General features: G+C 36.6%; 1 pseudogene; it reads left to right on the top strand.

Moving 5' to 3' along the window:
* Positions 1–20,873, top strand: part of LOC129011346 (serine/threonine-protein kinase RIO3-like) — a 78,675-nt pseudogene extending 57,802 nt beyond the window's left edge.
* The last annotated feature ends 4,202 nt before the right edge of the window (positions 20,874–25,075 follow it).

Genomic DNA, 25,075 nt, shown 5'->3' on the forward strand with positions numbered 1-25,075 from the left:
AGGTAAGGAAGAGTATGCATAGAATACAGGAGATCCATTAGAGCATCTCTTAATATTACCATGCCCTGTGATTAAGGTCAATGGGAAACTATGACAGCTCAATCCAGGCAGGACTACAAATGACCCAGACCCTTCAGGAATAAAGGTTTGGGTTATGCCACCAGGGAAAACAACAAAAAAACAAAATACTACCTGCTGGGTTGCTTGCTGAAGGCAAAGGGAATACAGAATGAACAACAGAAGAATGTAGTCATCAATACCAGCTATGACCACGTGACCAGCTGCAGAAATGAGGACTGTAATTGTCATGAGTATTTCCTCCTTTTGTTATTAAAAACATGTTTGTGCATGTATATACTTATACTAAAAAAATCTTCATTTTATTTCCTTTCTCCTTTATCATGTGACATAAGATTTATTGAATTCACATCAGAATTTAAGTATTGTTAACTTTATGTAATAGTATTTGGGTTGTGGATTGGTGCATTTCCAGTTGTATGAAGGATAGTTGTATTGTGTTAAGCAAAATTATGACCTTATTATTGTCTTTATTTGAAGATTATGTATGATCTCAGCAGATGTGTATGGGTTCAAGTTGACAAGGGTTGGACTTGTGATGGTTAATACTGAGTGTAAACTTGATTGGATGGAAGGATACAAAGTATTGATCCTGGGTGTGTCTGTGAGGGTGTTGCCAAAGGAGAGTCAGTGGGCTAGGAAAGGCAGAGCCATACTTAATCTGGGTGGGCACAATCTAATCAGCTGCCAGTGCAGCTAGAATATAAGCAGACAGAAAAATGTGAAAAGAGAGACTGGCCTAGCCTCCCGGTCTACATCATTCTCCCACGCTGGATGCTTCCTGCCCTCGAAAATTGGACTCCAATTTCTTCAGTTTGGGAAATCAGACTGGCTCTCCTTTATTCCCAGCCTGCAGATGGCCTACTGTGGGATCTTGTGATCATGTGAGTTAATACTTAATAAAGTCATATATATATATATATATATATATATATATATATATATAGGCAGCTGGTCATGTGGTCATAGCTGGTATTGATGACTACATTCTTCTATTGCCCATTCTGTATTTGCTTTGCCATCAGCAAGCAACCCAGCAGTGTTTCCTTTTTTTTTCCCCTGGTGGCATAACCCAAACCTTTATTCCTGAAGGGTCTGGGTCATTTGTAGTCCTGCCTGGATTGGGCTGCTGTAGTTTCCCATTGACCTTAATCACAGGGCATGGTAATACTAAGAGATGTCCTAATGGATCTCCTGTATTCTATACGTACTCTTCCTTACCTTTGTTGTGAAATTAAAGTCACCTTAGACTGATTTCATCTTGATAGTCTGGGTCAATCACCCCAACCAACACTGTAACTCCCTTCTTAGCCTGTTGACTTAAAGGTAGGAGGAGTCCAAAATGTCCAGGTGGCAATCTTAACTTCCAATTTAATGGAATAATTGTTGTGTCTCCTGGTGGCAGTGTTTCTCCCTCTGGAACTAAGACCTCTGGGCCAGCAGAACATGATGTCTTGGGAACAGGAAGCAAAATTTTTATATATATATAAAATCTATATTAATATACTTATGTATATTTATACATATTATATATACATATATAAAATTATCATATATAATATACATTATATTATATATAATTTTATTTATATATAATATATATAATTTATATATTATATATATAAATTATAATTATATAAATTATATATAAATTATATATATCATATATATAAAAATTATATATATCATATGTATATAAATTATATATATCATATATATAAATTATATATATGATATATATATAAATTATATATATCATATATATATAAATTATATATATATATTCCATTGGTTCTGTCCCTCTAGAGAACACTGACTAATATGCTTATCAACAATAACATTGAATGTAAATAAACTAAACCCTCCAATCAAAGGACACAGACTGGCTGAATGGATTAAAAAACAAAAACCAAAGATCTGTTGCCTACAAGAAACACATTTCACCTATAAAGACACTTATAGCCTGAAAATAAAGGAATAGAAAAAGATATTACTGCAAATGAAAACCAAAAGACAAAGAAGGTCACTGTATAATGAAAAAGGGGTAAATTCAACAAGAGGATGTGACACTTGTAAATATATATGTATCCAATACTGGAGGACTCAGATTTACAAAGCAAATATTATTAGAGCTAAAGAGAGAGATGGCCCCAATATAATAATAACTAGAGGCTACAACACCCCACTTTCAGCATTGGACAGATATTCCAGTCAGAAAATCAACAAAAAAGATTGGACTTAATCTGCACTATAGACCAAATGGACCTACTAGATATTTACAGAATATTTCATCCAATGACTGCAGAATTAAATTCTTTTCCTCAACATATGGATCATTCTCAAGGATAGATCATATTATAGGTCACAAAACAAGTCTTAAAACATTCAAAAAACTAAAATAATATCAAGTATATTAGCTGACCACACTGGAAGAAAACTATAAATCAATAAAAAGAAGAATTTTAGAACCTTTATAAATACATGCAAATTAAATGATATGCTTCTGAATGACCAGTAGGTCAATTAAGAAATTAAGAAAATCAAAAATTTTCTCAAAACAAATGACAATGGAAACACAACATACCAAAATCTTTGGGATACAGCAAGAGCAGTGTTAAGAGGAAAATTTATACCTATAAGTGCCTACATCAAAAAAGAAGAAAATCTTCAACTAAATAACCTAACGATTAATCTTAAAGACCTGGGAAACCAAGAACAAACCAAATTCAAAATTAGAAGAAAAGAAATAATTAAAATTAGAGCAGAAATAAATGAATTTGAAATGAAAAAAATACAAAAAGATAATAAACAAAAAGTTTTTTTGAGTTAAACAAAATTGACGAACTTTTAGCCAGACTAAGAAAAAAAGAGAAAAGTTCAAAATAAATAAAATTAGAGATGAAACAGGATGAATTACAAATCACAATGCAGAATTAAAAGGATCATTAATGGCTATTATGAGCAACTGTGTGCCAATAGATGAGAAAATCTAGAAAAACTTGACAAATTACTAGACCCATACAGCTACCAACATTGAACTGGGAAGAAATTCAAAACCCAAACAGACTAATAGCATATAACAAGATCAACATCATAATAAAAAGCTTCCAGCAAAAAAAAAAAGTCCAGGACCCAGTGGCTTCGCTGCTGAATTCTAGCAAACATTTAAAGAAGAACTAACCCCAATCCTACTAAAACCTTCCAAAAAATAGAGAAGGAAGAAATACTTCCAAACTCATTCAATGAGGCTAGTATTACTACAATACCAATATGAAACAAAGACACACCAAAAAAAGAAACTACAGGCCAATATCCCTGATGAATATTGATGCAAAAATCCTAAACAAAATACTAGCAAATCAAATTCAACAACGAAAACATTAAAAAATCACTCTTCATAACCAAGTGGGATTTATCCTAGGGATGCAAGGATGGTTCAACCTATGCAAATCAATCAATGTGCCACATTGTATGAACAGAATGGATAAAAACTATATTATCATTTCATTTGATGCTGAAAAAGCATTTGATAAGCATCTCTTCATAATAAAAACTCTCAAAAAACTGTTATAGCAACATAACTCAACATAATAAAAGCCATATATGAGAGACCCACAGATAGTATCATACCGAATGGGGAAAAACTGAAAGCTTTTCCCCTAAGATCTGGAAAATACTAATGATGCCCACTTTCACGACCATTATTCAACATAGTACTGGAAGTCCTAGCTAAAGCAATCAGATAAGAGAAAGAAATAAAGGGCATCCAAATTAGAAAGGAAGAAGTCAAATTATCCTTGTTTGTAGATGATATCATCTTATATTTCAGAAAACCTAAAGACTCCATCAAAAGCTATTAGAACTGATAAATTCAGTATAGTTTCAGGATACAAAATTAACATAAAAATATCAGTAGCATTTCTATATGCCAACAGCAAACAATCTGAAAAAGAAATCAAGAAAGTAATCTCATTTACAATAGCTACAAACAAAACTAAGTACCTAGTGATATGGTTTGGCTCTGTGTTCCCACCCAAATCACATCCTGTAGCTCCCATAATTCTCACATGTTATGGGAGGGACCCAGTGGGAGATGACTGACTCATGGGGCAGGTCTTTTGGGTACTGTTCTCATGATAGTGAATGGGTCTCATGAGATCTCAATAACAGGAGTTTCTCTGCACAAACTCTCTCTTTGCCTGCTGCCATCCATGTAAGATGTGACTTGCTCCTCCTTGCCTTCTGCCATGATTGTGAGGCCTCTCCAGCCACGTGGAACTGTGAGTCCAATTAAGCCTCTTTTTTGCAAATTGCCCAGTCTCAGGTATGTCTTCATCAGGAGTATGAAAATGGACTAACACCATAAATTGGTACTGGTAGAGTGGGGTGCTGCGAAAAGATACCCAAAAATGTGGAAGTGACGTTGAAACTGGGTTACAGGCAGTGGTTGGAATAGTTTAGAGGGCTCAGAAGAAGACAGGAAAATGTGGGAAAGTTTGGAACTTCCTAGAGACTTGTTGAATGGCTTTGCCCAAAATGCTGATAGCAATATGGATAATAAAGTCCAGGCTGAGGTGATTTCAGATGGAAATGAGGAACGTGTTGGGAACTGGAGCAAATGTGACTCATTATGTTTTAGCAAAGAGACTGGCAGCATTTTGCCCCTGCTGTAGAAATTTGTGAAACTTTGAACTTGAGAGAGATGATTTAGGGTGTCTAGCAGGAGGATAAATTTCTGAGTAGCAAAGCACTCAAGAGGGGACTTGGGTGCTGTGCTGTTAAATTTATTCAGTCATATAAGGGACGCAGAGCATAAAAGCTCAGAAAATTTGCAACCTGACAATGTGATAGAAAAGAAAAATCCATTTTTCTGAGGAGAAATTCAAGCCAGCTGCAGAAATTTGCATAAGTAATGAGGAGCTGAAAGTTAATCCCCAAGAAAATGGGGAAAATGTCTCCAGGGCATGTCAGGGGTCTTCACTGCATCACTCCCATCACAGGGGGGAGGCCTAGGAGAAAATGGTTTTGTGGTCTGGGCACAGGGTCCCCATGCTGTTTTCAGCCTAGGGACTTGGTGCCCTGCATCCCAGCCACTCCAGCCATGGCTGAAAGAGGCCAACCTAGAGATTGGGCTCAGCTTCAGAGGGTGAAAGCCCCAAGCCTTGGCAGTTTCCATGTGGTGTTGAACCTGTGAGTGCACAGAAGTCAAGAATTGGGGTTTGGGAACCTCCACCTAGATTTAAGAAGATGTGTGGAAATGCCTGGATGTCCAGACAGAAGTTTGCTGCAGGGGCAGGGTGCTCATGGAGAACCTCTGCCAGGGCAGTGCAGAAAGCAAATGTGGGGTCAGAGACCCCACACAGAGTCCCTACTGGGGAACCACCTAGTGGAGCCGTGAGAAGAGACCCACTGTCTTCCAGACCCTAGAGTGGTAGATCCACCAACAGCTTGCACTGTGCCCCTGGAAAAGCTGCAGACACTCAATGCCAGCCCGTGAAAGCAGCCCGGAGGGAGGCTATACCCTGCAAAGCCACAAGGGCAGAGCTGCCCAAGACCATAGGAACCCATCTTTTGCATCAACCAGTTTCTCCCATTTGGAATAGCTGTATTTACCTAATGCCTGTACCCTCATTGTATCCAGGAAGTAAGTAATTTGCTATTGATTTTACAGGCTCATAAGCAGAAAGGACTTGCCTTTTCTCAGATAAGACTTTGGACTTTGGACTTTTGAGTTAATGCTGAAACGAGTTGACACTTTGGGGGACTGTTGGGAAGACATGGTTGATTTTTAAATGTGGAGAAATGAGATTTAGGAGGGGCCAAGGGCAGAATGGTATGGTTTGGTTCTGTGCCCCTACCCACATCTCATCTCATAGCTCCCATAATTCCCACATGTTGCTGGAGACACCTGGTGGGAGATGATTGAGTCATGGGGCAGGTCTTTCTGGTGCTGTTCTCATGATAGTGAATGGGTCTCATGAGATCTGATGGTTTTAAAAACAGGATTTTCTCTGCACAAGCTCTCTCTTTGTCTGCTGCCATCCATGTAAGATGTGACTTGCTCCTCCTTGCCGTCCACCATAATTGTGAGGCCTCCCCAGCCATGTGGAATTGTGAGTCCAATTAAACCTCTTTCTTTGTAAATTGCCCAGTCTTGGGTATGCCTTTATCAGCAGTGTGAAAATGGACTAATGCACCTAGGAAATAACCAAAGAAGTGGAAGATCTCTACAATCATACTATAGAACATTGATGCAAGAAATTGAAGTGAACACACAAAAAATGGAAAGCTAGTCCATGTTAATGGATTGGAGGAATCAATATTGTGAAAATGTCCATACTTTCCAACACAGCCTACAGATTTAATGCAATTCCTATCAAAATACCAAGGACATTCTTTACAGAAATAGAAAGAAAAATCCCAGAATTTATATGGAACCAAAATGTCCCGGAACAGTCAAAGCTATCCAAAGCACAAAGAACACAACAGGAGGAATCACACTATCTGCTGTCAAATTAAACCACAGAGAAATAGTAACCAAAATGGCATGGTACTGGCATAAAAACAGACACAAAGACAAGTGGAATAAAATAGAGAACCCGGAAATAAATACATACATCTACAGTAAACTCATTTTCAACAAAGATTTCAAAAACATACATTGGAGAAAGGGCAGGTTCTTCAATAAATGGTCCTGGGAAATCTGGATATCCATGCGCAAAAGAATGAAACTTGACCACTATCTCTCATTTTACACAAAAATCAAATAAAAATGTATTAAAGATTGAAATTTAAGACCTCAAACTAGAAATCATTAAAAGAAAACACTGGGGAAACTCTAGGACGTTGGATTGAATAAAGATTTCTTGAGCACTATACCCCACAGGCACAGGTAACCAAAGAAAACATGGACAAATAGGATCACATCAAGTTTAAAACGTTCTGCACAATAACGGAAACAATCAACAAAGTGAAGAGAACCCAGAGAATGGGCAAAAATATTTTCAAATTACTCATTGTTGAAGGATTAATAACCAGAATATGTAAGGAGCTCAAACAACTCTATAGGAAAAATCTAATAATTCAATTAAAAATGGGCAAAAGATCTGAATAGACATTTCTCAAAAGAAGACATACAAACAGCAAACAGGTATATGAAAAGATGTTCAACATCATTGATCATCAGAGAAATGCAAATCAAAGCTACAACGAGTATCATCTCACCCCAGTTAAAATGGCTTTTATCCAAAAGTCAAGCAATAACAAATGCTGATGAGGATGTCAAGTAAATGGGACCCTCATACACTGTTGGTGGGAATATAAATTAGTACAACCATTATGGAGAACAGTTTGGAGGTTCTACAAAAAATAAAACAATAGAGCTACCAAACAATCTAGAAATTCCACTCCTAGGTATATACCTATAAGAAAATATCAGTACATCTACACTCCCATATTTATTGCAGCATTATTCACAATAGCCAAGATTTGGAAGCAACCTAAGTATCCATCAACAGATGAATAAAGAAAATGTGGTACATATACACAATGGAGTAATGTTCAGTCATAAAAAGAATGAAATCCTGTCACTTGCAACAACATGAATGGAACTGAAAGTCATTATGTTAAATGAAATAAGCCAGGCACAAAAAGAGAAACATCACATGTTCTTAATTATCTATGGGAACTAAAAATTAAAACAACTGAACTCATGGACATAGAGAGTAGAAGGATGATTACCAGAGGCTGAGAAGGGTAGTGGGGTGGTGGGGATTGTGGAGGAAAGAGAAATGGTTAATGGGTACAAAAAAATAGAATATATAAGACCTAGAATTTGCTAGCACAACAGGGTGAATATAGTAAAAAATAATTTAATTGTCTATTTTAAAATAACTTTAAGGAGCATAATTGGATTGTTCAAAACACAAAAGAAAAAGGCTTGAGTTGATGGATACCCTATTTACCCTGATGTGATTATTACATATTGCATGCCTATATCAAAATATCTCATGTAAGCCATAAACATATACACCCACTATGCACCCACAAAATTAAAAATTAAAAATATAGATAAAATTTTGCATTTAGGTGATATTTTAAATACTGTATAAATTTTGATGGAGGAAAGCATTATAATAAAATATTTTTATTAAATAAGAAAAGCTCTATGGCAAAAATATATTTGGAATTGTTCATGGTACACACAGAATTCAAAATTGCATCCAATGTTTTGGTATTCTGCCAATTAAAAGAGAAGTTGTAGTTACCCAAATTTACGAGTATTTTTACATATACATAGAATTACTGAGCAACACAATTTTTGTTACTAGACTTATCTTGAATATAAAATAAATATTTCATTATGGCATTATGCACTTTATTTTCTGCCAATGTCAATTAAACTTTAGTGTATTTGAGAATCTAGAGAATTACTTTTTAAATTGTCTTAAAATGGTATTGAACATTTTGCAAATGAGCCCTCTAAATTTCAGCAGCATTTTATTCAAAATTATTTGAAATTTTCAATCAAAATATTCCATGAATGAAGTGCCAAAATACTTCAGCTTTTAAAGCTTTCATTGGATTGCTATTATTGAAAACAAATCTTGGGAATAGGAAGACAGTAAAACGTTTTTCTTAATAACAAGGGAGCAATTGAATAAATTGAATAATAGCTCAAATGGTATATAATATTAAATTTTGAAAATCTATAATTTTGCTTCAGAATGATGCTTTCCAAACTATCTGTAATAAAGAACCAGTTTTGTTTGTTTAAATTTCAATCCTCCACAAAATGATACTTTTGGAAAATACAATAAAAGTAAGAGAAATTAAGTAGACAAAAATAACATACAAACTTCAAGCCTACTTTTTAAATCATTAGTTTAAGTGCATATAAAAGTGACTTTGACTATATATAATTAGAATGACCATATAGAAAAATAAAAGAATTACAAAACTTCTACAAGTTGTTCATTGAAGTACGCATACACGCAAGTAATACATTGGAATACTGTAAGACTCATGAAGTTTTGTCATTCTGCAATCATAACTAAAGAAAAAAATCATGATTGAAATATGGTTCCCCATATGAAACATATGAAACACCTTATGGACAGACACTTTTCATGAACAGCATATTTATCAATATTTATGTTTAAGGTAACAATTGAGCTTGGTTCTTACTAATTTATCTAATCTAAATTAGATTGACAGTAATGCTTCTTGCAAGAGATTATATAGATCTAAACTGTTTATTTTTTTAATAAGCATAAAACCACAGGAAAAAAAAACACAGTGTAACAAATATGTTGAAGGGAATGGAAGAAGATTTTTTTTTTCTTTTTTTTTTCAGGACAGAGTCTTGTTCTCGTGAAGTGGCACAATCTTGGCTCACTGCACCAGGCTTAGGCGATTCTCTTGCCCCAGCCTTCCAACTAGCTGGGATTACAGTCATGCACCGCCATACCCAGCTAATTTTTGTATTTTTAGTAGAGATGGGGTTTTGCCATGTTGGCCAAGCTGGTCTCAATCTCCTGACTTCAAGTGATCTGCCCACCCCAGACTCCCAAAATGCTGGGACTACAGGAATGAACCCTGCACTTGGCTAGATTTTTAAAAAAATTTTTTAAATGAGCTCAAATTATTAATTTTTTATTTTTATCTAAAATCAAACAAGTGATAACTGCAGTTTCAAAATTTACACTTAGTCTTTCATAGGTAACTAGTTCTGATAATTTATCCCATAAGCTGATAGTCAAATTTGTTATTTAACTTTACAAAGGGAATGAATTGCCTGTGTTGGATCTTTTTGTGATGGAAAATAAAATTAAAAGTATTTTACCATATTCATGAGAGATTTGGTGGTACAATTTTGTGGACATTCAGTATCTAGATCATCACCTACTTTATTGATTTGTTATCTAATTATGAAATATGCTGTAATAATCTAAAGAAGCTTTTTCTTTCAAGCTTCTAACTTTAATTTTTGCTCTTCAGTCTTATCTGCCACTGAAAAATCTGTTACATTCCTTCATTGTACGCATGTGTGATGGTCGATATTGAGTGTCAACTTGATTGGATTGAAGGGTGCAAAGTACTGTTCCTGGGTGTGTCTGTGAGGCTTTTACCAAAGGAGATTAACATTTTAGTCAGTAGACTGGGAAAGGCAGACCCACCCTTAAACTGGGTGGGCACAATCTAATCAGCTGCCAGGGTGGCCAGAATAAAAGCAGGCAGAAAAACGTGGAAAGACTAGACTGGTTTAATTGTCTGGCCTCTATCTTTCTCCTGTGCTGGATGCTTCCTGCCCTAGAACACTGGACTCCAAGTTTTTCAGCTTTGGGACAGAGTTGGACTGGCTTCATTGCTCCTTGCTCCTCAGCTTGCAGACAGCCTATTGAAGAACCTCACCTTGTGATCCTGTGAGTCAATACTCCTTAAAAACTCCCCTTTATATATATGTCTATCTTATTAGTTCTGCCCCTCTAGAGAACCCTGACTGATACACCATGCAGTAAGATCATTAATAATTCTCAAAATATCAGGCAAACAAGCAAGTCTAGTCTACAATTTATATGTTTAAAAACCCAGAACCACATTATTTTCTTATCTTGGAGAAATACATTATTGACAGAATTTTAACCCTTGATAATAATCACATCTGAGCCTATAATAACAATTGTACATGACCAGTCTTCATAGGATCACATAATAGAGAATATTTTTGAATTTAACATCGGAGTAAAACTAGTATTGGTCTTCTTTTCTCTGAAATCATGTCCAACACTACCATTACCATTTGGTCTACTACTTCTGCCATATTCAAAGAAGGCAGGTCTTTTCACCTGTAAGAGTAAAGCTTATTATACTATCAGTAATTAGGGTCGAAATAAGTAATACATGCTAGTAACCAAAAGCAATTCAGATGAACTATATAAGTGCAGTTTGTCTTGAAATCCAATGGACAGCTGAGGACTAAAAGAAACTTAAATGAAACAAACTCCAGAAAGTGACAAGCCCTCAAAAGAGAAGAAAAAACTGAGCATGGTGGCTCATGCCTGTAATCTTAGCACTTTGGGAGGCCAAGTCAGGTGGATCACCTGAGGTCAGGAGTCCAAGACCAGCCTAGCCAACATGGCAAAACTCTGTCTCTACTAAAAATTCAAAAATTAGACGGGCATGGTGGTGTGCACCTGTAATCCCATCTACCTGGGAGGCTGAGGCAGGAGAATCTCTTGAACCCGAGGGCAGAAGTTGCAGTGAGCCGAGATTGCACCACTGCACTCCAGCCTGGGCAACAGAACAAGACTCCATCTCAAAAAAAATAAAAAATAAAAAAAGAGGAAAGATCCACAGTTCCTGTATGCCTGACTGAAATAGAGAGTGAGGGGAGCAATGGGCCACTGAAAAAGGTAATGAGTACCCAGTCTAACTTTCAGCAAGCCTTCTAGGGCTGTGTGTGAATGATGATGGGAGGCCCAAGATAGAAAGGAAGACTACACCACCCTCTAGTTCTTTCCCTTACATCTTAGGGAGACCTCAAATTGTAGCAGGGAGAAATTACACCCCTAGGCTTAACTCCAGGCATTCACCTCACTAAAACTGAGAGAGGAGCAGAAGAGTGGAGAGAGACCTCTCAGGTAATTCTTTCTTCACAGAGCATCTACAGGCTGCATCCCCTCTCCAGAGGCCAAGAGTGGTACAGCAGGAATGAAAAGGATCACCCAAGGCACAGAAAGCAGAGGGCAAAACTGGAAAGCAAAGAGAACTCCCTCACCACTCAAAATTCTGGCAACCAGAATATAAAGTGGGAAGAGCTTGCTCAGAGGTCAGAAGGCAAGTGGCTCACCTGTGAAATGCAACAGACATCCTGAGACTCACCAGCGCCAGGACCCCAGGCCTTGCTGATGGGAAACGCTCAACGTATTTTAGATCCCACAGTGCATTACTATCAGGGTTTTATTGACACAACAACCATTTAGATTGACCCACACGTTTACTCTTTCTGTTGCCTTTCATTTCTCTTTAAATCTTTGAGTTTCCTTTTGGAATCATTTTCCTTTACTTGAAAAACACTCTTTAGTACTTCCCTTAGAATAGGTCAGCTATTAGCAAAATATCTTCACTATGTCTCCATTTTTAGAGAATATTTTTGCTGGGTAAAGAGATTTATTATGTAAATGAAACTAAGAGTTTAAATGCTCTTTAAAAGGCTTATTGCTTGACATTCCAGCGAATTTCCCTTTTCATAATTAGGTCATAGCTAGTTTGGACACTGTCTTACAGAGAAGCATATAGCAGACATAACTTGAAGATCTTTGCAAGATACCAGGCTTCATGGGGTCCAAAAATTTTACTAATATTGGAAGGATTTGAGGGTACTGAGCCCATCAACATTCAGACTATATTAATCAACCCTTTACCCAAACTAGTAAAATACCCTTTCTAACCACAACCAAAGTAGGGACTGAGTCCCATAATATAATCACCAATAGAAATAGGATTTATTATGTCTTGCACTATCCCATGCGATACTCTTAACCTTCCTTGAATGAGAGTTCAAAATTGTAGGGTCATGACTAGAATGATTATACCTTGCTCACTTTCCAGGATGGCCTGATCCTCTCGATACAATTCTATCTACTAGTCGTGACCCTAAACTAGTCAGAGAGTCATCATCTTTGCAGTGGCCCCTTCTGGTACCTAAAATATCCCCACATTGTTAACGCTAACTTCTAATCATAAAAAAAAAATAGACTCTGACTGGAAGAACAAAGTGCTTCTGTAAAAATCATTATGGTGCTGTCCATAGAGGCCAGGCATGTAAAAGGGTAAGGAATAAATATTGGAGCTATTTTTTTCTGTACAGTTCACTTTTACTCCTCAGAGCCGCTTCAACTGCTTTATAGGAGTTGTTCAACTCCAGAGAATCTGCCCTTCCCAAAACAGATAACTGGCACACCTGCCATGTTAAATGATTCCTACACTACTAGATAGTCTGCGCCCTCTTAAGCACCATTTTTTATGGAACCCATCCTTTCCTTGTTTCTCACAAATAAACCAGTTGCATCTATCAGGTAATTATTACTGGCTTTTCTTTACATCCCATGGGAAACAGGTCTCCTTACAGCATGTGCCTGGGAACTTACAAAATGAAGCCACACAGGCTACTCTGAAGAATCACTAATTTACTTTTGTATATGCATTATTCATGTAATAATTCCTATAATGGGGCATATACAATTGGAAAAGGTAGTGAGAAATTTATATAATTGGAAAGGTAGTAGGAAATTAAATCTTACCTGATGTTATAAATGATATTTTCATAGCTCTGAAAGCTCATCGGACCAATCTAAACTCTTCAGTTCAAGAAGTAATTATCAAAGTCATAGTTTTAGATTTTCTCTCAGTTTATCAATGTGTATCTGTGTCATTGCTAACACTTCAGGTGTACTTGGAGAAACACCACTGGTCAAATAGAACAATTCACCTCCAAGATGTTCACCTCACTCTTCAAGGTAGACCCCAATAGACCCTGTGATGTGTTTCCTTGGTCTGGATTCTAATCATTCTGCTCTCAAGTTTTTGTGAATGTTGCAGTTGCCAAGTGTGGACTCTCTGGAGTTAGAAATGTTTCTGCATAGTCACTATCTTATCACATAATCCAACTCATTTAATGAAAGGAGAAACAAGGAGACCCTAGTCTGACTCTAAACTGTTGTTTGTTGTTTCTGAGAAAACGTATTATCTAGAGATTCTAACAGTAGTGTAGATCTGGAATGAGAGTCTTCTCTGCCTGCCCTTCTGGTCTGGCCAGAGCTTGGCCATGAAAAGAGGTTCAGGAGGATGAATAGGAACAATCACCCCCACCAGGTACGTAAGAATGAGAACAATCGCTTTATAATTATAACTGCAGAATGCCATATGGCTTGCATAATACTTCTTAGCTCATAATATCATCTAGTTGGCATTGACCCTTGCCTTAAGAAAAAAATCAGTTCATCCAAATGTTCATTCTGCTTCTGATATCATATCCTGAGAACTTCTTAGGGCAATCCATAAACAATAAAAACTCATTCTTTCTTGGTTAATTAATTTGCAAGTAATTTTTTCAGAACTTCTTTGTAATTGTTCTTCCTTGCTGTAGTATGCCAGTAAAATTCTGGTTATATCATAGCAGGTTTCTTATTTAAGAGGCTTTCCACATGTAGACTAGAATACAGACATATAAAAACATCACATAAATACAATAATTTACCTAATTAGGTTATAGGTTAACACAAATATGAATGGCTTAAGAACAAAACAAATACTCAAGCAGACCCTGAGAAGATAGAGCAGCAAATGGATCTTCTCATCCTGAAGCATCAAAATGCTGTATTACTTGTTAGTTCTATAGCACTCTTCCTCCAAAGAACTCAAGAAGTTTGGACATACCTTGAAAAAGGCTTTTAAAGACATTCTAACACTTATTAGTAGTACTGAGTCACTGTCAGTATAAAAATTTAAAAGAACATCCCAGGACAAAATAATGATCCTTGCTATAGACTAACACTGGAGAAACAAACTTGGATTGAGGACAGCTCTGGTCATCTGTAACGATGCCACACAAGGCAAACTGCTTAAACATTCAGACCTCAATTTTCTCCTATATAAAATGGAATCACAATATCTGCCATACTTCACTGAAAATGTTACTGAAAGAGTAAAGTTAAATAATGAATATAAAAATAATTGTAAGACTGCAAAATATGACACAAAGTCAAGCAATTGTGTGTGTGTGTATATGTTTTAGGTTTTATATAGCTTTTTATTCATGGACTTATATTCTTCCCACATCTACCCACTCTGCTATCCCCATGCCCACCATCCCAATGTTTCATACCCCAAATCAAACTATTATATCTTCCAGGAAGTTGAATCTATACATTGTGAATTGAAAATCTCATTCAATGTATTTACTTGAATTTGAACCAACGATAGGAAGTAGGGTGGAGGAATTGGGGTGCAGCTTAGCGAATCAACTTCAATAAATGCCAACACAGAGGAATCAACTTCTTCAAATGCTTTGGGTAGCTGTATGAATCCACAACAATTCACTTAGAATGTAATTTTGCACGTGATTAATCTATCATCTTGTCTGATTGCCTCTGGTACATTTTTATAATTATAAATTGAATGGAGAATAAAGATAATTCAAATAATCTTATTGGCTAAAGCACAAGGCATTAATTCAGTTTATAATAGCAATAATGACCTCAGCCCAGGACATTTCCAGGCAATTAATGGCTGGCTAGAGTTAATGGCCCAAGTTTCAGCCAAGGACCATCTATCTACTCCTCCTAGCTGGTCATCAATCCTCAGAAAATGCCCAATGTTCAGATCCATTCAGAGTTTGACTCCATCCCAACTTTATATTTTCAAATAAGTTTGTGCTTTACTCTTTTTCCTCAAATTCTATGTCACTTGTAAACTGGGTAAAAATAATTGACATTGTTTTTGAATAATAAATCAATTCATGGAACATAAAAACAACTAAATGACACATAGACATTATACATTAAATTGTACTGTAATATTGAAAACATAGTACAGACCCAAAACACAGGGCATTGATTTTTCTAACTCCAACTTTCTCAAAATCAGTCCTGCTAAGGAAAACCTGGGTTGTGAGCCCCGATTTTTCATGTTCTTAGTTTATTTCTCCCAGAGAAAAAAAGTCAGATTTAACCTGTAATGTTCACATTTCTGCTTTCTACCTATCAAGCTATCCTGTTTGATTTTAAATTCTTTTCCAGAAGAAGTGGGAGACATAGCAGAGAGAAGCATGACTTAATATGCAAGCCCAAGCGATACCACATGATAACGTCATCAGTCATTTCAAGCTTCTCTAGAGTATTTACCTATTTTTTATTCCCCTATCTCACAGGAGGCAGATGAAACAGATGAGCTGGATTACCAGCATGGTGCACACAAGCTCTTTGTGAGCTGTTCAAGCAGAGAGAGGGATTCGGCCAACCAGCCCCCATCTCTACAGGAGGCCACCAGGATGCTGCTCTCACCTCTCACCAGGAACCAGAGACTACAGAAAAAGCAATGCAATGTCTCATTGAGTTTGCCTCCCATCAGCTCCCCCTCCCTTTTTTTCTTTCTGATTCCTTTGTTGTTTTAATCCATCATGAGAAAGCCAGAAGTCATGAAATGACAGTATGTAAAGTGACCTTTACAATCAGGGTCACTGGCCTGGAAGTCATGGACTCAGAACACCTGTGGCTGTTAATAAACAAGAAGATGCCTTCATTCAGAGATCACATTTGTCCAAAGCCTACTCTATTCATTATCTATTTTTAAAAGGCAACCCTTTTAGAAATACGTATACAACATTCAAGTAGGCAATTCATTATCATTATTACTTACATTAACAACTAATGTCCAAAACAGGCCTCTTGCAGGCTGTGCAGTCATTGCCTGTAAAAGGAAACAGAATGTCCCTCAGTAGCTGAATTAATGTCTCCCAGAGGGGATTTCTCAACAGGAAATGGGAGATGTGTTGCCAAAGAATAAAGTCTGGTCATGAAAAATGATTGATGATGAGAATAGTCAAAACAATGTTAATAAATGACAAATAACAATACACTCATAAAGTAAAGAGAAAGGTTGCATTCCCATCTTTTCTTACTTACTGGGAAGATGAGTGTCTGTCATTAAAACCATTATTCCTGCTGTCAAAATGCAGACATGGAATAATTCAAAAACTGTCACAAAGAACTTTACGTATTGATGGTTTGATGTATGGTGGAGTCAGAAATAAAGAAATAAAAGTCCAGAAAATAGGATTCTCCCTATGTCTCAATCTACCTTCACCCAGAGGCTACATGCAGGTATGAGACAATAGAGATACTGAGGATTGTTAAGCAGGAGTAGCAAAATGTTAAAAGATGATCTGTCAAATTTTGCTAAGGTAGATTTGATATGCTGGAATCGCATATTAATTTTCTCAATATCATACAAATCAATACTAAATTTGGAGGAAAATTAGTAAGATCTATATAATACAAATAATGTTTGAATTTAAGAAAAAAGTAATAATTTTGTTTTACTGATTTACAGAAAGCAGCTGATGATCAGTGTCAATTGTCCCAGTTTAATTTCTTGAAGCAGACAAGTTGATATATATTCTATAGATAAAGATGTAACTAGATAATTGGTTTAGGACCAGATTTTCTCTGCTGGAATTCAGAAGGTTCAGGAATCTTCAGCCCTGTTTTGCAGAGCTAGAAAATGAATTCATGTCTGTCTTAACACAAATCCTATGTGCTTTCTGTCTCACTGTGCCTCACATGCTAAAATCTCCTCCTATGACTCCATACAATATGCTATTTCACCTAGAGGGATTTTACAAATCATTTAAATGCAAACAGGGAGAATTCACCATTACTCCACTATCATGGATTGTGTGTTTATGTACCCCGCTGCTAAATTCATATGTTGAAACCCTAACCCCCAACAGAATGGTATTAGGAGGTGAGCCCTTTGGGAGGTAACTAGGTCATGAGGGTGGAACCCCTATGATGGAATTAGTGTTCTTATAAAAAGGCAAATAGAGTTAGCTCAATCAATTTCTACTATGTGAAACTACAATGAAAAACTGGCAGTCTACATCCCAGAAGAAGGCCCACACCAGAACCGAACATGCTGGCACCCTGATCTTGGACTTCCAGCCACCAGGCCTGTGAGAAATACATTTCTGCTGTTTATAAGTGACCCGGTTTATCATACTGTGTTACAGCGTCCCGAACTAAAATACTAATTATTTGACTTGTTTAACTATAAAACAAGACATGGTACATGCCCCCAAAAACCTCTGATTTGCATCTAACTAGAGGTTAGAATTTAGAAAATCTTATTATCTAAGGAAGTCTGCATCTTCAATCAGAGGGTGAAAATGAGGTGACATCAATATCCATAATGTAAAGCATGTCTTAAAACAGCCCCCAAAGAACACTTAAATGTTGATAATGAAGATCAAGAGCTGCAAGTAGCATACAGTTGTATGACTGTTATTCAAACTAGGCACGTAAGAAAAAACATGTGGCTAAACATTATTCCCAGTTGAGTCTAGGGGAAAAAGAACACACTAAAGGTACATATATACCTTTCTGGTTACCAAGTGGATGGTCTCTCTCCTCTTACCTCCTTGGATTAAAGGGTCTCTGAGATGTATTTAGCTTATGAACCCCTATATGTAATTTCCATTTAGATTACACAGTGAACATTAATTACAGGTATACCTCCACTGTTTTCTACTTCACTTTATTGTGCTTCACAGACACTGTGGCAACCCTGAACTGAGCAAGTCTATCAGCCCCATGTTTCCAATGTCATGTGCACACTTGTGTCAAATTTTGGTAATTCTTGCAATATTTTAAACTTTTAAAATTAATATTATATCTATTATGGTGACCTGTGGTAAGTGATCTTTGATGTTACTATTACAATTGTTTTTGGGTATCAGGAACCCCACCCATATAAGATGGCAAAAACAGTAGGCAAATGTTGTGTGTGTTTTGACAGCTCCACTAACTGGCTGTTACCACCTCTCTTCTTCTTGCACCTTCCTGTTCCCTGAGACACAATATTGAAATGAGACAAATTAAAAACTCTACAATGGCGTATAAGTACTCAAGTAAAAGGAAGAGTGACTCATCTCTCACTTTAAATCAAACGTTAGAAATAATTAAGCTTAATGAGGAAGGCATATTGAAAGCCAAGATAGGGCAAAAGCTAGATTTTTTTCACCAAACGGTTCGCCAAGTTGTGAATATTAAAGAAAAGTTCTTGAAGGGAATTAAGTGTGCTACTCCAGTGAACATACAAATGTTAAGAAAGCAAGACAGCTTTATTGCTGATATGAGAAAGTTTAGTTGTCTGGATAGAAGATCAAACTAGCACCAACATCCCCTTAAGCCAAAGCCCAACCCAGAGCAAGGCCCTAACTCTCTTCTATTCTTTGAAGGCTGAGAGAGGTGAGGAAGATGCAAAGGAGAAAAGCTTGAAGCTGGCGGAGGTTCATTCATGAAGCTTAGGGATAGAAACTATCTTTATCACATAAAAATGTGAGATGGATCTGTCACTTCGGTTCTGGTTACCTTGGCTCCACCTATCTTCTTGGTAGAGCCTGCTTCCTGTCCTACCACCTCTCTGCTCTGCTCTTGTTACTGAACTTCTTCCCCCCCAAAATCTGGCAGAAGTGACATTGCCTAAGCCCAAGCCAGCAGTGGCCTGGGGACCCAGTAAGTGTCCATGGGCTACCCTTCAAATGACAATATCTTGTTCTTTGGCTGATATAATGAGTGAACGGTTGGTCAAAGAACTGCAGTTAGGGGAAGAAACTGTCACTTTTCCTCAAGTAGCTGTTGCTAAAAGACCATTTATTATTGAAGAAAACATTGATACTTCCAGCGACCTAATGTTGGCTCAGATATTATAGATGGAATTTGGCAAAGAATATGATGCACAATTAGACATAAAGAAAAGAAAATTCAATAGAGATAGAAAAGTTTCCATGTCCTTTGAAAACTATTGAAAAGTGCATCCTGATGAAGACAGTGATAGCTCTGAAGATGAGGCTGACTGGCAGGATACTCATGATGATCTCTACTGACTAGCAAAACCAGTTCCCACTCCCAAAAAGGGTTTTATTGGAAAAGGAAAAGGCATTACCACCAAACGTCATGAAGTAGTATGTGGGAGAAATAATCCAGCAAGAATGGAAAATTTTGCACCTGCATTTCAGGTAGAAGACAGAATGGATCTAAAACTACCAAACAAAGTTTTTGATGCTTCAAAAATGCCATGCCTACTCAGAAGAACAGCAAAGTTCCTGCCTCCACAAGAAAAAGGAGCATTCTACAGAAGAAAATGCCATTGATCCTGAGACATGTTTTCTTATGTAAAAATGGTCAACTCTGGAATGTTTGAGACAATCACTGACTATTAGTACAGGAGAGAAATCTGTTGTCTTTCATGTATACAGAAAGAGCATGGAGGATGAAAAGAAATACAGTAAAGTTATACCTACAGAATGTGCCATCATGGTATTTACCACAACTCTTAATGAGTGGAAGATTCAGGACAAGTTAAAGATGATCTTAGGTTTAAAGATCACTTCAGTAAACTAAGTCCACATAAGATTATCCACATGTGGGCAGAAAGCGAAATCCACAATCTCACAAGAATGCAGAGAACTAGAATTCCTCGTCCAACAGTTATACAACTTGAGTGCAAGAAATACATTTTAGTTATGTCTTTTATTGGCCATGATTATGTTCCAGCCCCTAAATTAAAAGAAGTAAAGCTCAGTAGTGAAGGAATGAAAGAAACCTACTAACAAACTCGTCATTTGATGCAGCAGTTATGTAAGGGATGTACACTTTTTCATACCAGCCTCAGCAAATATAACATACTTTGGCATGCTGCGAAGGTCTGGTTGTTTGACATCAGTTAGTCAGAAGAACCAACTTGTCTTAATGGACTGGAATCATTGCTCCATGACTATAAAATGTCTCACACTTTTTCCAGAAAGGAGTAGTAAGGAAAGCCATTAATGAATGAGACCTCTTCAATGCTGTTTTAAACACCTCAGCAGATAATGAAGGGGATTTTTTTTAGCTAAGATAGAAGCTTTGGAGAAAATGAATGAAGATCACATTAAGAAGAATGGAAAGAAAGCTGCTTCATGCCCACCAGTATTGTATGGTGAATACCACCAATGTCCGCTGCTTTCAATGTAAACACAGAGGTGATTGCCAGTTGCCAATAGCAAACAAAGTTATGGTTGTACTTGCAGTACCAAAACATGAGAGGTATACAGTGGTGTTTCTCTGCTTTTCCCCCTCCTTGTAACCCACATGCCAAATGTGTGGAATTTTTAGCTCAGCATTGAGAAAATAAAATCTCACTACCTCTAAAAAAAAGTGCAAGGTGAAGCAGCAAGTGCTGATGTAGAAGCTATAGCAAATTATCCGGAAGATCTAAGATAATTGATGAATGTAGCTATACTAAAAAACAGATTTTCTATGTAGATGAAATAGCTATCTATTGAGGAAAAAATACCATCTGGGACTTTCATAGTTAAGAGAAGTCAATGTCTGTCTTCAAAGCTTTAAAGGACAGACTGACTTTTTTTATTAGAAGCCAATGCGGCTAGTGACTTAAAGCCAATGCTCACTTACCATTTCTGAAGTACCAGGGCCTTTAAAAATTATACTAAATCTACTCTGCCTGTGCTCTAGAAATGGAAAAACAAAGCCTAGATGACAGGGCTTCCTTTTACAGCAAGGTTAAATGAATATTCTAAGCCATTGTTGAGACATACTACTCAGAAAAAGACTTCTAGCCACCTAAGAGCTCTGTTGGAGATGCACAAGGAGATTAAGGTTGTTTTCATGTCTGCTAACAGAACATCCACTCTGCTTCCCATGGATCAAGGAGTCATTTCAACTTTCAAATATATTATTTAAGAAATACATTTTGTAAGGCGATAGCTGCCATGGAAAATTATTCCTTTGACAGATCTGGGCAAAATAAATTGAAAAACCTCTGGAAAGGATTCACCATTCTAGCTGCCATTAAGAACATTCATGGTTCATCAGAGGAGGTCAAAATATCAACTTTAATAGGAGTTTGGAAGAAATTAATTCCAATTCTCACGGATGAGTCCAAGGGGCTCAAGACTTCAGTGGAGGAAGTAACTGCAGATGTTGTTGAAATAGCAAGAGAACTAGAATTAGAAGTAGAGCCTGAAGATGTGACTGAATTGTTAACAATACCGTGATAAAACTTGAAGGGATAAGGAGTTTCTTCTAATGAATAAGCAAAAATAGTGGTTTCTTGAGATGGAATCTACTCCTGGTGAAGATGCTGTGAACATTGTTGAAATGAGAACTGATCTAAAATATTCCATAAACCTAGATGAAAAATCAGTGGCAGGATTTGACAGGATTGACTCCAATTTTGAAAGAAGTTCTACTGTGTGTAAAATGCTATCAAACAGCATCACGTTACCAAGAAATTTTTCATAAAATGAAGATCAATCGATCTGGCAAACTTTATTGTCTTATTCCGAGAAATTGCCACAGCCATCCCAACCTCAGCAACCATCACCCTGATCAGTCAGCATCCATCAGCATAGAGATAAGACCTTCCACTAGCAAACAAGTTAAGACTCACTGAAGGCTCAGATGATCATTAGCATTTTAAAGTATTTTGTAACTCAAGTAGGTACATTGTTTTTATAGACATAATGCGATTGCATACTTAAGACTACAGTATAAACATAAGTTTTATATGCACTAGGAAACCAAAAATTTATATGACTTATTTTATTATGGTGATCAGAAATTGAATCCACAGTATCTCCAAGGTATGCTTATAACTATCTTCCCTCAGTTTACTGGAAATATACTCTATTATTTATATTTATAGATGCTTATGAGCATGTACAATGAGGTTGTTTTAGATTTAGAGAACAGTATCAGGAAATCTGTGAATTGCAAAGTCACCTGTCAAAAAAAGTTGCTTTTTAATTCATTTTAAAAATAAGAGTTTATGATGTAATTGCCTCAGTCTGTCCCCAGTTTATTGAACTGATGGACACAAGATGCTCTTTCTAAAGTGAGTCCATTTTTAAGATGTGGTCCACTCTCTTTAGAGACATAACAGCAAGAAAGCAACCCTGAAACATAGGTAGGGAATTCTGAGTTTAAAAATTGACTTTATTCCAAAAATCTAAAAAACAGTTGTTTCAACTGACTGCTTTAAAAAAATACAACTGTGTACATAGCGATCATGTTGCTAAGATATCACACAAAATACACCCAACTATTAATATAGTTGAAATGTGGCCGAAGACTATGTCCTGAGAGCAGACCCAGTCATTCAGAGAGGACGGGAGAAGGATGACAAAACAGAGCTTTTCTTACTCATTGCTAATGGCAGGGATTATTTAAAAGAGTTCAACCATTGTGGAAGTCAGTGTGGCAATTCCTCAGGGATCTAGAACTAGAAATACCATTTGACCTAGCCATCCCATTACTGGGTATATACCCAAAGGACTATAAAACATGCCGCTATAAAGACACATGCACACGTATGTTTATTGCGGCACTATTCACAATAGCAAAGACTTGGAACCAACCCAAATGTTCAACAATGATAGACTGGATTAAGAAAATGTGGCACATATACACCATGGAATACTATGCAGCCATAAAAAATGATGAGTTCATGTCCTTTGTAGGGACATGGATGAAATTGGAAATCATCATTCTCAGTAAACTATCGCAAGGACAAAAAACCAAACACCGCATGTTCTCACTCATAGATGGGAATTGAACAATGAGAATACATGAACACAGGAAGGGGAACATCACACTCTGGGGACTGTTGTGGGGTGGGGGGAGGGGAGAAGGATAGCATTAGGAGATATACCTAATGCTAAATGGCAGGTTACATGTATACATATGTAACTAATCTGCACATTGTGCACATGTACCCTAAAACTTAAAGTATAATGATAATTTAAAAATAAAAATAAAAAAATAAAAAATAAAAAAATACAACTGTGTACATAGCGATCATGTTGCTAAGATATCACACAAAATATATCCAACTATTAATATAGTTGAAATGTGGCCGAAGACTATGCCCTGAGAGCAGACCCAGTCATTCAGAGAGGACAGGAGAAGGATGACAAAACAGAGCTTTTCTTACTCATTGCTAACGGCAGGGATTATTTAAAAGAGTTTTGAAATTGTTTTCTCACTTCACTTTTTATACTGTTCTCTTGGCACATGGCACCCCTCTCCACTGATAACCACAAGCCCAGGGCCTTGTTGTTCTTCATTTCCCCTTCTGTATTTCCTATCCTCTTCTCCAGACTCACTCTCAGAAACCATTTACTTCATTTTCCTAAAACCACATTTCAGAATCTATTTGTGGGATGGCTCTTGGGTTGAAGTTAGAAAAAAGACAATTAAACCCTGTGTCTGATATCCCTCTGGTAAGAAATTGTAATAGTCCTTTGCCTAAATCACATGATGATAATGAGGAATAAAATTTAAAATATAAACCACAGGAATTCATGGTGTCAACTAAGTTGCAAGCCAAATTCTAAGTATTATTTTGTTGTGCCAATTTACAAATGTGTGAAGAACTCATAGCCCATAAACACTTTGATAATTCTATACATTTTAGCAAACAGATAATAACCTTAATGAATCTCGAATTGGTAAAATTTTAGGTAGTGTTATGAGCACGGGTGAAAAAGAGTCAGGAATTCGGAAGAAATTTACTTTGTGCAAGGGATGAATCACCCAAACAGTAAGTTCCTCAGAGTCTGCCAATGTCAGGGTTCCAGAAGCTCATCCTAACTTCTCAGTTTTATTTCTATATTTCTTTTTTTCCAAAATTACTTCTTATTTGCAATATGTATATTATATACATGTATACATATTTCTTTTACACACATACCTTTTATAAATTAGAAGTAACTGAAATACATATAATCTAGTAAAAAAGTAATTTTGAAGGAGTACATATACATACATAATACATATATATAGTTTTATGGCAAGAACAAAGGAAACTTCATGTGTTTCTAGGGGAGTTTCTGTCAGTGGTTTCTGAGGAGGAAATGACAAGGGATAGCTGTTCATTAGTAAATGTCATCTGTCAGTGGTAAGGAATGAATGGTCTTACCCAAGTGTTCACTCTGATTATAGTCTCTAGTATAGCCATACAAAAACATTAGTTCTGAAAAATAATTCAAGTCATTCTAGAAAATGATTCAGTCATTGAATCAAGTCAATTATTCAAGTCCACAGTTTCTCCTATTTGAGAAAAGGCCAGACATTTTCTTCCTTAAATAAGAGGCACATAATCTAACTGCATCTTAAGAAGCATTGGTGATGTTCAGCTACAAAACTTACTTTAG

This window comes from Pongo pygmaeus, chromosome 14 (genome assembly GCF_028885625.2).
Source record: "Pongo pygmaeus isolate AG05252 chromosome 14, NHGRI_mPonPyg2-v2.0_pri, whole genome shotgun sequence".
Lineage (NCBI taxonomy): Eukaryota > Metazoa > Chordata > Mammalia > Primates > Hominidae > Pongo > Pongo pygmaeus.